This window comes from Leiobunum rupestre, chromosome 7, assembly GCF_980474605.1.
Source record: "Leiobunum rupestre chromosome 7, qqLeiRupe1.1.hap1, whole genome shotgun sequence".
In the NCBI taxonomy this organism is placed as follows: Eukaryota; Metazoa; Arthropoda; class Arachnida; order Opiliones; family Sclerosomatidae; genus Leiobunum; species Leiobunum rupestre.
The window spans coordinates 42,818,474-42,832,505 of record NC_143390.1 but is presented as its reverse complement, the minus strand read 5'-3'; the positions used below and the strand labels follow the sequence as shown (position 1 = coordinate 42,832,505).

Here is a 14,032-nt window from a genome sequence, read left to right as displayed (position 1 = left end):
GACTTTTAAATAAAAACCAATTTATGAAAATCAATGACCCTTTAAAATAACTCTCTTCGTTATAGAAATTTAGAATAAAGCAGAATCCTAACAAAAGGCGCGAATTTTAGAAGATGCTTTTGTCAAAAAAGGCTCGATTTAAAACCGTCCTTTGCTTAATCAATGTTACTCGAGACTTCTTGTTTGAAATTTGAGGTCGTCTAGAATTTATATAGGTAAGGTTAATTTCAAGGTAAAACTTTGTTACGTAAATTAACCTAATTAAAAATGAAAACAAAATAACAGAAAATAACATTATAGTTTTTGATTAAAGGAAAAATATACCTGTATGGAATTTTAAATGCTAAAAGTATTTCGAGTTTGATTCCAAATTTTTAAATATAATTTTGAGATATTAGAGCATGATTTTGTGATTTTAGAGTATTGATTGGAAAATTTTCGATGTTAAACCGATTTAAGGATTTATATTCCTAATTTCTAGATTTTCAACCTTAATTTTATTTTTTACCAAATTTTACGTGACTTCCAAATCAAAATTAATATTTCTAAAATCTATTTCAATGGAATCTATACTGTCAAACTCGTCATTTAGTAAAAATACACTATTTTTAATTTTTTATGAAAATCAAATGAATTGATTTTTTTAATTTAAATTATTTTTTTATATTTTATTGAAACAATGAAATTATTGATATTTGAACAATGACACTTCTTTCCAGTTTAATTTATATATATATTATGCATCTACCGGTTATATAATCTAAAATTAAATGTAATCTTAATTAAATTTAATTACTTTTTAACATTTTGGTTTGCTGAAATTTAGGTTGTATTAGAATTACTTTAGAACCTATTATTTTTATTTGTCACTTTAAACCATCGTTTTTCTTAAAATAAATCACTTGATTTAAATCAAACTGACTGAAATCAGCCAACCTTGAGACCGAAACTTAATTAACAAAGTACACAAGACTTCTTAAATTTATAATACACTGAATTATCGTTGTCTTTCGTTCTTTCAATAGCGACAGTGCCGTATTAACCCATGTCAGGGCCCCTACACTTCGAGCTAATCAGCTAGGCTAATACCCAAGGCACCACCTTAGGCCCAAGTCATCTAGAGACTTTTATTGCCTTTTCCTAATTCACGTAGGAGGGTGGTAGCAAGCCCTTCAAGCCAACAGCTTATTATTACTGTTAATCTCTACAAGTTATCATGGAAAGGGGAAACCAAAAAGCTCAGGGGAAAACGCAGAAGGAATTGTGTCAAGCTTTCACCCAGTGCCACAAGGTGGGATCGAACCCGGCTCCTCTTACTACGAGGCGAAAGTGCTAGCTACTCCGCAACCCAACTTGCTGTACGGCCCCGGTTAATTTGTACCGGCTTCCCCCTCTCTTATCGAGCCTGCACCTGCCCCTAGTTGTACGTAAATAAGGATAATAATTAGCTAGATCAATACCCAAGGCACCACCCTAGGCCCAAATAATCTAGCGACTTTTATTGTCTTTAATTCAGGCGGCCAGTTTAGATTGCGACATCCACTCGCTCGTTGTGGTACACGGGTCCCTGCTCTTGGTGGGCCCCTAGGCTTCAGCCTAGTTAGTGGCGTAGGAACGGGGGATACAGGGGTACAATGTACCCCCCTTGAAATTGGAAATGGGCGCCAAATTGTTTTAGAAGGGGTGCCGAATTGTTTTAGAAGGGGCACCAAATTGGTTTGAAAAGGGCACCAAATTGTTTTAGAAGGGGCGCCAAATTGTTTTAGAAGGGGCGCCAAATTGGTTTGAAAAGGGCGCTTAATTGTTTTAGAAGGGGTGCCAAATTGGTTTGAAAAGGGCACCAAATTGTTTTAGAAGGGGCGCCAAATTGGTTTGAAAAGGGCAACAAATTCCTACTCGCCTGAGCCTGATCCGCCTTATACGAATAATACGGCACTGAATAGCAATTTAAAACGTTGCGAGGCAACTATAGTAGGTGATATTGGAAGCCGTCTTGTTTTCTTTCGGTCTGTAATGGTGAAATGCCGGAGAGAGGTGGCATTATTTCTTCATATGGATAGGGCGCATAATGTAATGGAATATAGCGGGTCTATCGAGGGAGTTTCTCAAGGCGATTTACTCGGAGCCGCAGGGCGGGACCGTTAAAAAAGAATTCCAACTGATGGAGACTGCGGATGCAACGCGCCTCCATTTCTACAGACGCCCATAAAGCATCCCGAGATGAAGAAAAACAGCCGACTGACTTTTTTCGCAGCCCCGAAACTTGGATGTGGCGGCTGGGAAAACCTGTTAGAGAAGGTGAATCTCGCCAAGAAGAAGAATTTTATAGAGACGATCGGACTTTATGATAAGAGGCAAACCGTGCCCACTAGAACGGCCATGATACGAATAAACAGAGACTCTGAGCATCTACATTTCCCAATCGTTTTATGTAGGCCTCGCGAACGGGTTACATCCGCTCTACAGGCCGATTCTTCCCGAAACTCCGTTCGAAGAATAAACTAGAGGGAACAATTGGATACATTTATACACCTAGTGCGACTGTGCGAGTCACTTAAAGTCATCAGGTGTACAAATCGTAGGTAATCTCGGAAAATTACCGGAAATCGACTTATAATTGTGAAAAATCACTGGAAATTACAGAAAGCTTTTATTTTTGGAAAATTAGTAATCCGTTGTACAAAACGGAAAAATCGCAGGAAATTACAGGGCTTTTTTTAAATTAGTAATCAGGTGTACAAATCGTAGGTAATCATCGTAAAGCGCTTAACAAAATATCTGGAAATCGCCCAATAATTGTGATAGATCACTGGAAATTTCAAATGGCTTTTGGAAAATTATAAATAAGGTGTACAAATCGTAGTTAATTAAAAATCGCAGGAAATTACAGAACTTTTTAAAATTAGTAATCCGGTATACAAATCGTAGTTAATCTCGTAAAAATGGCAGGAAATTACAGAACTTTTTAAAATTAGTAATCCGGTATACAAATCGTAGTTAATCTCGGAAAAATGGCAGGAAATTACAGAACTTTTTTTAAATTAGTAATCAAGTGTACAAATCGTAGATAATCTCGGAAAATTACCGGAAATTACAGAACGTTTTTTTTTTTAAAAATTAGTAATAAAGTGTACAAATCGTAGATAATCTCTGAAAATTACCGGGAAATCGAAGAATAATTTAGAAAAATCACTTGAAATTACAGTAATTAGGTGTACAAATTGTAGGCAATCACGGAAAACCACTTAACATTTTTTGAAAATAAGTAATCAGGTCTACAAATAATAGGTAATCACAGGAAATCAATGAAGAAAATCACCAAAAATGTAAAAGTAAATTACCGAAACCTTTTTCAAAAACCATTAATAAGGTGCGCAAATATTTTAACACCCTCGAACTGTTGCGAAATGAAACAGGTATTATAAAGAATTCTAGTGGGAGCCATAACCATTTTCCCCAAAAGAAAACACATCTTTATTTGCACTAGACCCATAACGGAATAAAACTAAAAGAAAAAATGCGAGAAGCCAAAACAAAACAAGGGCACTTACCCATAGCGGATAATGCCCCTTCCCCTACAGCCCTGACTTTGAATAAGGAGAGTGGCCCATCCCTAAGGGAGAATCCCCTATAATGCGTATAGTAATGATTATTCGAACCTCCTGTCTAAATTCCTACCGGAGAATATCAAAAATAAGAAAAGTAATGCGATGAAAAATGCGTCTAAACACGGCGCTCGTATACCTTCGTCATCTAGAAATAAGGCGTTTAGAAAGTAGGGTAGCTTCAGCCTTCGACTGAATTAGCAGGTAAACCTTACACGAATCCGCGGAAGCTAGGCGAAAAAGCGGGGAAAAAAATAAAAACTGATCATCCATCACTAAAAAGGGGTGCTTCTTTAAAAAAAAAGTGCCCTTAAAACAAAAGAGAAAGTTTTTAAAATAGAATCAACTCGAGAGAACACTTTCGAGAAGAGTAAAAAATCTAAATTCCGCAGATAAGACGAAGAAAAATCGATTTTGAAAAACCTCCCACTCCCGTCCACAGATGACGCTGGCGTCACTTTTCTCCCGCTCCGGCGACTCATTACGAGGGAAGAGTTCGGTCTTTTGTTCCAGCCTCTTCTAAAAGGACAGCGCCACTAGCTCGTGTAGAGCCCACTTTGGAAACCAGCGTAATTAAGCCTGTACGCGGATCCGCAGGTTCCACGGAGAGGAGTTGATAAAACGGGCGGTTCGTTACATTCTGGGTCGAAAACTCTTCGATAGACAGGCTACTGGCCCGAGCTCAAAGTCGCGCGCTTATCAAAGGCTGCGAATTGAGCCACGTTCACACGTATCCTCGAAATTGTTTTGCCTCGTTTCGATCTCGCTGCGGTTCTTAGCGTTTGGAAATCTTTTTGTTCACACGTTTGATTTCCAGTGAGTTTTGAAGAAAATTGGGTAGTATAGAAATATAATTAGAAGTTCGTCCGCTCACGCATTTGAGTGACGTTTCAAAACATTCTAATTAAAAACTAATGCACCCGGAAGAAATTTTTTGTATTTTTTAAACCAATACACTCTTTTATATCCTTATTTGTGAGAACTGCCATTTTATTACAGGTCTGATTTGAAATAGCGCATGCAAGGCCGCTTCACGCGGTCAAGTGCACGCGACATCTCGAGCTGATGAGCACGTGCAGGCGCCCTTGCCTGTACTATTTTAAATTAGGCCTGTAATGAAATGGCCGACTTCGTAAAAGAGTGTATAGATAAAACGTTGCGAGACATTTTCTTCTTAAAAAGGCATACAAATTTTATTAGGCGCAAAAAATTCACGATTGACGATTTTTGTAAAAAAAAAAAGTCTCATGGTTCGCAAAAACCGACTCGATGACGTCACGAATCGCTGCGATCTGAAACGCTGGGACGCGCAACGGTCACTGTTCACACAAACGTTGCGGGAGCACTCGCAAGGTTGCAGAGGGTACGTGTGAACGCGGCTTTATAGAAGAGGAACCGACCACTCACCCAAACGAGCCAGCACGCTGAAAAGCTTCTACTTTGATCTTGGGCTTTACACTTTTTTTTTCAAAAGAGTTTTCCTCCAGCGATTGACGAACCGCTAGATGGCGTGGTGAGTAAGTGTGGGGAAGGTGGAGGTTGGTTTAATCCGCCGTGTAAAGAATATGATTAGCGGCGAAAATAAAAGTTGCGAACTTGGTCGAGAATTAATTTGGCAATTCTAAATATCGAACGTCTCTTCCAACTCGGGAATAATTTCTCTCTCGATCGATTTCAATATTTTTCGTGGCTGCTTAATTTGTCCCTCATAGATCGACCGGTTATCGGATCTTGGTATTAAATTACAATTTACGGTGTATCGAATTAACCAAAATCACCGGTGAAAACAATTTCGGACATAGTTAAAAATTCGACTTTGTTGCTAAAAAATATGTTAAATTAATCTCAAAATTTGACTTAACTAAGTTAATTAAGCTTAATTAAGTTCTTTAAAAGAAGATCCACGGGGATTTGACCTTTCAACTTCGTAAAGCCTTTGATAATCTAAAACCACTTTTAATATTTATCAATTATTCAAATTTCAAAAGCATAATTAGATTTTTTAATGAACCACCACAATAATACACTAATTAATTAATTTCATAGGCAAATGACTTGTAAGCTAAGATTAATTAAATAACCAATTAATTTAATACGCAAATGGCTTGTAATGGTGTCAACTATTCTTAATCTCAAAAAAAAAAATTCGGATCTATTGATACGAATGTTTTAAAATTCAGTCAAACGCCAAAAATTTCGGTTTTCAATTTTGATAGTAAATACTAACGTACGCATCACTATTCAAAAAGTTTCAAACATTCCACAAATATATAAATATAATTTTAAAAATCACCGATTTAAAACGCAAATCGATACGACAAATTCATTTTCGACCAAACGAAACACCCATAATTTATTTTTTAAAAATCATTATCAGATACTGGTAAAAACTCTCAAAATGTGAGGAACCTCGAGAAAAAGGATTAAAGCCCAATTAAATTTTATCCAAACTGAGCTTTGGGACGCGAGCCCTTCGAGAGCTTACGACGAGCCGACGTGATCAAAATATGACCAAAATAAAAAGACCACAACTAAAAATAATTTTGAGTCGCCTGAAATGAAGCGCGTATATCAAAGCCAATAGAAAAAGTTCGTCACGCCATAGCGGAAGTGCGGAGCGAGAGATTGAAAATATAACCTTTAATCTGGCGTTAATGGACGAGGGATTAAGCGGGGGCTCGATTCGCTTCGCAACGCGACGAATAATTATCCAAATGGGGATTTCAGAACGCCTTCGCAACTCGCTCGCGCTCATTTTAAAGTGCTAAGATCGAACCGGTTCAACTTCAAAGCGGCAGTTGATGCCAAGAAAATAATTAATTCAAAGACCAGATACGTTCGGGAATTATTTTAGATTATTTTCCTCTTCTTAACATTGAAATTATTTATCTAAATTCTATTAATGGGGAAATTTTATTCTTATTTTACATAGGCCCAAGACTGTATATTACTCCTTCTAGCGTTTTCTTAAAGGGAGTATAACCCCTCTTGTTTGGTAGGGTGCGCTTAGACTATACCGAGTAGCTTCCACACGCCTTCCTAGCGAGGGGAGGCAAGGAGTTAGTTTGATCGGGTTTTACCCCCAAATTCCGAAAAAGGTTATACACCCTAACTAAACTAACTCCTTTCCGCCCCTCGCTATTGAGGCTTGTGGTAGTTACTTGTTATACTCTAAGCGCACCCTACCAAACAAGAGGGGTTATACTCCCTTTAAGCAAACTTTCAAAATAAATTATTCTCAGAACTATACTTAAATTAAAAAAACAACGGTAATAATTCGGTATAAAAGATTTTTAATAAGTTTATGAAAGAATATTATTCGGATGATCAAAGCTAGGACACGGGCGAATAAATTATTCTTTGATCATAATTCCGTTATGAGAAATAATACTACAGGAAATTGTTAAAAATATTTAAGTTCAAATGAGAATTAAGCCCGGTTCGCACTTGCAGTTTGGTTTTATATTTTCAGCGTACCATCTCACAGCTCACAAGCTTGCAAAAGGCATAACCAGAGACTAGAAAACGCGGATAAATTCTACTAATGTGAACCAGGCTTTAAAAGACAAAAGCTTAACTTCGATAATTCAAGGCACTATGTAAAAGCCCCAAAGCGACCAATAAAATTCTTAATAGATGAAAAGAACTTATATCAAAAGCGAAAGTACTTGTAAAAAACCTAAGTCTCAAAAGGGCCAAGACTCTAACACAATCCTCATTAAGAATATTCACGCTTGATGTTAGGTTCTATATTTATAATTATCAGAACTGCGAGAGCTCTTTGGGGGGTTTTTTACTTTTTACGCTTTGGTTAAAATCTTAATTAGAATTAAGGGCACTTTACGAAACTCACGGGAAAGCTCTTGGCATTTGTTTTTCCAGAAAAAAACCTTTCAGTTCCAATTAAGATTCGCAGCAACTTCAATTCGAAATAATTAAAAAATAGTGTGCACCGTGAAGTAAATTCTTAATTTTGTCAGCGAAGGGAATTAGGGACTTTGAGTTTCAACGTTAGACGCAAATTCCCCAACTGCCTGGATTTAGTTTTAATCGAATAATCTGGGAAACTAGATTGGTTTTTCTTTAAAGAAATTGGATTTGGGTTTAAAGGGACTTACCCGGTGCAAAGCCAAGACGCAGTTACTACATTTCGGAAGACTTAAACCCCAGATAAATAATTATAATCGTCTTACCTACAAAGATAAAAAAATAAATTGAGATTAGTTAAATTTAATTGATTCGAAAAAAATTGCTTGGAAATAAGATTAAGAAACCAAATAGTAAAACAATATATGGATAAATGTAAATAAGATTCAATGAGATTAAGAAAATTCTTACAAATACAATTTGGATTAATACATTTGGTAGGGAAGGGTAGTTTGTACCACAGTGGTACCCAACAATAGTTTATGCCTTGTGGTATATTCTATTGCAGAAATGCCCAAATAAATGGTCTTTACTAAATCTCGACCTTGAAAATGGTCATCTTGACCTTCAAAATAGTCATCTTTTAAATTGGAAATTTGAACACCCCTACCCAAAGGATTATAAGTTGTAGTGTAAATGTTTCAGGTGAAATTCCCAAGATTCATGAAATAGCCTAACATTTAGTTGAAAACTTCAAATCAAAAATAAAATGACCATATCATAAGAGAAAATAAAAAAATTAAAAATCAAGACACCACATTGGATATTTCTCCACGAACCGCATCTGTATTTCGTAATCTAAATTCTACGCTAAACCACAAAACATCGTTTCACGCAGTGCGCACCCAAAATATAATTAAGTGCACCACTAGTTTCACGATATTTCTCCACGAAACCCCACAGTTGACACACGAGATTTTCACGACCATATAATAAAATTGGCGCGTGTTTTATCCAATATATCTCATAGTTTTCACAAGAGTTTTTCCACGAAATATTAAAAGAATAAAATTACGAAAAAATCTCGCAAAACCCCCTAAAACTTAATACAAAATCAGCGCAGCAAAAGCAAGTTGAATTCCTCGACGGTTTTTGGGTACGCTCTCTGATAAAATTAATTTAATAACTCTAGCGGTAAGATAGAAAGTTCCAGAATTAGAAATGGGGTAAGTGTATGGTGAAAAAAATAAGTCTTATCAAGCATCCAGACTTCATTTTTTTGATCGTCCTTCCATTTCCCAGTCGAGTCATTAAAAAACTAACCATTTTTACAAAGTTATCTCAAGCGTGGTTCGACCCTCGCTGGGGATGTCCTAAAATTGAACGGCTTTGCTTTATCAAAGAGATTTATTACAAAAACCGTGGAACAAGCTCGTAAAAAACGAAGCCGACGGCGGGTGGAGGGATGTAATTGGAGCCATGCCATTAAAAAGTTTTAATTACAATCGCCGTGGCTAATAGACCTATCTTCGTACGATACCATTTACAGTTAAGTTAAAAGAAGTGTTAAAATAGGACCAATTTCCTGACGTCAAAACAGAGGTGCTGATAAACTATTGTAGCAAAATACGCGTTGAGTCGCGTTGATAAGAATGTTTTGCAGGAATAGTAATACAATAGACCTACGCATTGCTGATACATAAGCCTTTGACACCATACAAACTTTATAATGGACACAATATATCAGCATTGATAATTTAATAAACATGCGTAAGGCTGTCGACTTCATCATCGATATTTTCATATTTTTTCTGACCATTTGTAGATATTTCCCTCACTTTTATAGGACAAAATTAGACCAATTTTACTTTATATTTTGCTTTTATCAGAAGTTAATGATATTTTAATATTTTAGTATCAAAGTGATTTTTTCTAAGAAAAAGAACGTTTATTTCAAACCATAATTTATGTTTAGCTCACTTTCATAAAATCGATTTGAATTGCACGACTTTTTCCTGACAATTTACAAATTCTCAAAATTACTTGACCTTTCCCTAGCCTATTAGGCTTATTTTTAATTTCCCTGACTTTTACCTTTTGCCCCGTGGTCAATCAGACATAGGGTCAGTAATTATTTGGTTTTAAAGGTCTGTTTGAATTTTTTCTCACTGTTAATTGCTAGATTCGAGATAGTTTATACCGACAATTCAATATCCAATCTTTTTCAAAATAACGATTTATTAAAGAGTAAAATCGTAAACGTTGAACCATAAGTCTATAATTGTATCTCCGAAGTGTGTCAGTTAACCGATATAACTTCGGATGGCTATGTATGGAGTGACGATGAATTGATGTCATACGAAAAAAAAATTAGCGTCTCTCGCGAGATAAATATGAAACTTAGAAACAAATTGTGCAGGGTTGCCACATTTGTTTCACAATCAAATTCCCTGACATTTCCCGGATTTTTATACCCATATTCAAATTCCCTGACTTTTCCAGGTTTTCCAGGTACCGTGGCAACCCTGTTGTGTTTCCCTAAATGCACTCACTATAGCTATCAGGTAACATGTGCCATTAGACGCATTGTAATCCGGCCACCTGAATTAAAGGCTTTAAAAGTCGCTTGATGACTTAGGTCTAAGGTGGTGCCTTGGGTATTAGCCTAGCTGATTATTATAATTATTATTATTAGAATGCCTTAGTCTGAACCAAAAATGTGTGCTCATGGCTCTCAGAAAAAATTTAACACGGGAAGATAGGGAAGATATGTGAACCATAGACTTAAAATAAAGACGATTAATAAATAAAGACTTGGCGTTTCACATAAATCCAATTTAAATTGTAATGCTCTAGCTGTATAGTTTTCAAGAAGACCTTGGCTGTTAAATCAATATTACCACCTTTTCAATTTCAACCCCCTTAATATCCGAAAACCAATTCAATTTTTAGTCCTTTGAATTTATGTACTGGATAAAATAAAGATTTAATTAAATTTAAAAATACGCAAAGGTTTCCTCGAAATATTTAAGATATAACACGACAGACCAGACAATTTTGTTTTTATAATGTTTGTTCATTCGTTGACCCCGAAAAGAAGTTCATAAATATTACAAAATTAAGACTTTTTTTCATACACTAAGTACTTAAAGACCAAAATAAAACGCTCCTTAATTCTGTAACTTTTCTCGCGACGCCAAAAAGAAACTTGAAAGTGCAGACTAGACATCAGCGCCAGGAAGTTCTTGAACGAAAAAATATCCACTCCAGCCAATAAGCTGAATTTTAAACATTAAAAAAACACAGTCCTAGTAACCCATAACCTCAGCGGGGGGGGGGGGGGGGGGCGGGGGAGAGGAAATCTAATTAGCCCTGTTTCTCGGAGAGCGGTTTTATATTATAAATAAAGTGGGCTCGCGTGATATCGGCGCCTTTGCGTCAAATTTGCGGCATCATTTAAATAATGATAATAAAATGAATGAAATAAGCCAGCTATTTTGCATGATACGGGTGTATTTTGAGGAAAACATACAGAGCGCCCTATATAAATTAAGCCTAATGACGAATGATTAACTACGAACACCATCGTGCCAAAGATTAAGCTCTCGTAATTAAACGCGAGTGGAGGACGCCTAGAACGGGTAATTTTCGTGAGAGAGTGTGATTTTATTAGTCGAATACTTTTGATCTGCTTCCAGACGGGTTAGGAAAAATTCAGCGTTGCTTCGGACAGTTTATGGCAGGTGTGTAGTTTTCACATACAAGTTAATATAATTGTTTCGTCGTGTAATGCTCATATAGTGACCTAGTTAAGGCTATTTGGAAGAAATTGCAAATGCTATTTAGAGAACTTAGGCGCTATAACTGAGCTCTCTCGAGTTTAAAGATATAAATTTGGCAATAAATATAATAAAACAAGAACTCACAAGACATAATATCAGAAGTAAATGAACCGAATTTATCGAAATAGCGCTCAGAATCGGAGAGCGTTTTCCTTATGAAAATGATGAGAAAATCGAGTCAAATAAAAGATAATTTCCATCCCCAACTTTTGACGCGATAAATTGCAGTTGGGAATTGTGGGTATAGATATTTCTATGTATAAAATATGGTTTCATAAAAACAAAACCTTTTTTTTCGGCCTAGGAACGCGCAAAATTTCAAATTCGAGGTCAAAATGTAACTTCATAAGGAAAACGCCTCCAACATGGGGAGTATAGCAGTCTGATAACTTCGGTTCATTTACTTCTGATAATATTGACCTCATATTCGCGAACCAAATTCTAAAATCCCCGGTCACCTTATCAATACTCCAGAAACGTGTTTTTTATAAAATGCTTTGTCTTAAATGACACCAATACAGCTCATAAAACCAGCTAAATCTTGGCTCTATTGAAAATCGTCACGTAATCCATACGTATTATAAATCCATATATTATTCCACAGTGATCGTAAACAAAATGCTGCTTTCCGATAAATCAAATGCCCAAGTATATGGACACCGATATCCTAAATTGATATTGCGACCGTGAGGATTCGATATTTGCTATCGACGTATCATAATCATTTCTTGCGCTAACAAGGTGTTTATTGCCGATTTTTTTCCAAGTCGGGCGTAATATAGACCTATATTAGATATGCTATTTCCCAAAAGGAAACGTTGCCATGGCAACCGAAAATGTTCTCGAATAAGTAATTGGAGAATACTCGTCAATTACCGAGTACCAAAAAAATTGCCTATTCGGGTACTCGATTACTCAAATAAGCTGCTCTCTAAACTCGTCGAGTATTTGTTTTTTCTATCTTCGTTGCTTCAAAGGTCAAAGAGGGGTTTTTACAACTTTTTGGGGGCAATAAACGGTACCTACAAAGTTGTGGAAACTGTGGTTCATTTAAATTAAAAGAATATTTTTCATCATTGAAAGTTACTTTATACTCCTTTTAAATTTAATTCCATCATTTATTGAATAAAACCAGCTCCTAATCTAGTACTCGATAACCCGACTCGTTAAAAATATTACTCGAGGGTTTTTCTAGTTACTCGACTCGAATAAAATAAAGTTTCTCCTTAATCAAGTCCTCGATTACTCGACTCGAATACTCGATGAATAAAATTTGATACTCGATAACCGACTCGATTGCCTAAAACCACTAATCTTACAGCCCAAAACAATATGCGTTTTAGTATACGTTAGACATAAATTAAAAACCTCATTCTTTGGATTAAAATGCGTCTTAAATAACGACCATGGCCTATAAAACGTAACGTTTCGAAGATATGAAACACGTCAAATTTTTTAGACATTTTCGATACATTTTGACCAATAAGAAAAACTGAAAAAAACTATAAACTGCCTGCAAACCCTTCATCTCAAATTGAAACGTTTTCCAAAATAGATTAAAAGAAAATAGGTTAAAAATGAAATAGACGAATCCAGCGATATTTAAATTTAGTAGGCGTATACATTGTGGAATATTCCAAAAGGCGAGAGAGAGAGAATCTGTGAATTTCATTTTTTATCAATCCTGAAAATATCGACTCTGAATAAAACGTCTTCATCCTTCTAGAAACGTGTATCTCCGGCGCGAGATTTTGGGAGGGAATTGAAATATGAGAGGGCGAACAAGTACTAGACGCAGGATGGAGCGAAAAACCCATGGCATCACTCATTCCCTACAGGAAGAATAGAAAGAAGAAGGATCACCCGTAATTTCCGTCCTAACCGACTGTACCCGTTTCCCGGCTTTGGCGTTAACTGTCAGATAACTGGTTTCTTCGTTCGCCAAAAAGAAGGATCACCCGTAATTTCCGTCCTAACCGACTGTACCCGTTTCCCGGCTTTGGCGTTAACTGTCAGATAACAGAACGGGAGGGGAGTCGGAAGAGATGGAGAATTCGTGTCGTCGGATCGATGAAATGGGACACTCTTTCAGCGTGCTCGAGGCGAAGGTGAGCGGGCCGGCTCAACTCTAAGCTGACGGCTCCGAGTAAAGGCTTAGTCGCGTACGCCTTGTTGGAAAGCTCTGGCTCCTTTCTCTCTTTGTCATCCTCGCAAGATGATAGAGACGGCTGCAGGGACATCTCGCAATCAAAGGAAATCGCTACTTCGCCCGAGGAGGGGACTTTCTGCTTAACAGACCACCCAAATAAAAACGACGCCAGGAGACGGGGAACACCCGTGACGATGGTGCTAATTTCAACCAGATCAACAAATTAAAGGGGAACGGTCAAGCTTTAACCAGTTAGATAGCCCTATAACTCATTAAAAATTCAAATTTATGGCGAAAACCGCATAAAAAATATTGAGTGGTTAATTTTTTAATAAAATAAAGAAATTTCGGGAAATCGAAAAGCGCGCGTCCGCCGCGACACCTGGTGTGAAGTCGGTGACACAGAAAAACAACGTAAAAGCGCGCGCTGCCGAAGACGCGAAAAATTTGTTTCGCACGCGCGGCGCGTTCCAGTTATAAGAGACCTAAGCCTAAATTGCGCGATTTTAAAAGTTAGGATAGTTCGCAAATCGCTCATACGGGGTTATGGGCGCTGGCGGCAGCCCCTA

At 36.8% G+C, this 14,032-nt stretch overlaps 1 protein-coding gene across 2 annotated transcripts in view; it reads right to left on the bottom strand.

The window, feature by feature from the left end:
• Positions 1 to 14,032, bottom strand: part of LOC149936381 (KH domain-containing, RNA-binding, signal transduction-associated protein 2-like) — a 291,391-nt gene that overhangs the window by 220,744 nt on the left and 56,615 nt on the right. Inside the window, exon 1 of one of the 2 annotated variants that reach the window (XM_090153329.1) lies at positions 7,724 to 7,746. The exons of the other annotated variant lie outside the window; for it this stretch is intronic. The gene's annotated coding sequence lies outside the window, so the exon portion shown is untranslated. Of the gene's footprint in view, positions 1 to 7,723; positions 7,747 to 14,032 lie in introns of those variants that run through there. 2 annotated transcript variants of the gene reach the window in all.